Source organism: Pteropus alecto, unplaced genomic scaffold (genome assembly GCF_000325575.1).
Source record: "Pteropus alecto unplaced genomic scaffold, ASM32557v1 scaffold7, whole genome shotgun sequence".
Taxonomy (NCBI): domain Eukaryota; kingdom Metazoa; phylum Chordata; class Mammalia; order Chiroptera; family Pteropodidae; genus Pteropus; species Pteropus alecto.
Window position 1 is genome coordinate 20,647,479 of NW_006494614.1, and position 1,532 is coordinate 20,649,010.

General features: G+C 57.8%; 1 protein-coding gene across 1 annotated transcript in view; it reads left to right on the forward strand.

The window, feature by feature from the left end:
• The first annotated feature begins 1,015 nt into the window (after nucleotides 1-1,015).
• EEF1A1 (eukaryotic translation elongation factor 1 alpha 1) overlaps nucleotides 1,016-1,532 on the forward strand; it is a 4,191-nt gene continuing 3,674 nt past the window's right edge. Inside the window, exon 1 of the mRNA XM_006927057.3 lies at nucleotides 1,016-1,171. The gene's annotated coding sequence lies outside the window, so the exon portion shown is untranslated. The remainder of the gene's footprint in view (nucleotides 1,172-1,532) is intronic.

The following is a 1,532-nucleotide window of genomic DNA, read 5'->3' on the forward strand; positions in this document are numbered from 1 at the left end:
GAATTTATGCTAAAATTCAGTTACAATTAATAGGACGACAGAAAACGAAGACATTTTATCAAAATGGGATTGGCCATTTTTGAGGAGCAGTGATTTCACACTGGGTGGATAACCTTGTTGCTGTACAGCTTAGTCTCCACATGAGATCATGTGGAAAGACTGAATTTCAAAAATTCTTTTCAGGTTTCTCATGCTTGCAATCGAATGAGTGTACACTGGAAAAAAATGTACCACGAGGGTGACACACATTCAGGGTCCCTTTAGCTTAGTAAAACTAGAGTTAGAAGTAAAGCAAACTAGGATTGGAGTCTAAAAACTGAAAACCTGGGCATCTGGGGTACCATGGGGTGAATGTGCGACATGGACTTCGATAAAAGCAGCTGGCTTTTACTGAAACAAGCCAAGAAGCCAGTTGAGGAGCATATTCCTCGGGTTCAGGGGCACCGCGTTTAACCATCCGCGATTTCTGCGGCCGTGAAGGAATACCCCCTGGGTCCGCTGCCCCGGGTTCCCGGCCTGGTACTCCTCTCCACCCGGTGGGGACTCTGAGGGCAAAGACGGAGGAGGAGCCTGCCCCGGGCGCGTATGAGACCAGCAGAAGAAGCTGTTCAAGGGGTTTGTCCAGGACCCGCGAGAGGTCAAGGCTGAGGACGGGAGGCGTACTGCGGGGTGAAGGGATACCCCAACCTGGATACCATCTTTGCAAAGAAAGCAGGAACGGTGGAGGGAAGATTCTAAGCGTCCCCGCCTGGCCGTCTACTCTCCGCCCCACCCCCAGCTGCAGCTGAGAGTAATTCATACAAAAGGAGGACTCGCCTTGGCCTCGGGGAATCCCAGGGACCGTCGGTAAACTCCCACTAACCTAGAACCGAGGGCTCGCTCGTCCCCGCCTCCCACCCCGCGCTCTCGTCATCATCGAGGTCGAGAGGAGCATGCGCAAGGCGACGGGTGCTTTTCAGTGGGCTGAGCGCACATCGCCCACGGTCCCCGAAACGTTGGGGGAGGGGACGGCGATTGAACGGGTGCCCGGTGGAGGTGGCGCGGGGTAAACTGGGAAAGTCGTGTCGTGTGCTGACTCCGCCCTCTTCCCGAGGGTGGGGGAGGACCGTATATAAGTGCCGTAGTCCTCTTGAACGTTCTTTTTCGCAACGGGTTTGCCGCCAGAACACAGGTGAGTGCCGGGCGTGGCTTCCGCGGGCCTGGCCTCCCGGAGCGGGCTGCGGCCCTCGCGTGCCTTTCTCGGCTGCTGCGCCACGGAGCCCCTTTGCGATGTTCTTGACCCCGAATTTCGGGTCGTAAGTGGGTGGGAGAGTTCGAGGCCTTGCGCTTTTTTCAGGGGCCCCGTCGCCTCGTGCTTGGGTGAAGGCCTGGTTGGCGCGCCGTGGCTGCCGCGTGCGATTCCCGCCGCCGCGCCTCCTCGCCCGCCCTGTGATCCAGAAGTCTCCGGCCACTTGAGTTGTCGGGGAAAGTATCCCCAGTGGTTTTGCGTCGAGGGGGTCTGGCCGAGGTTGGTCAGCGCCGACGGGGCGGGC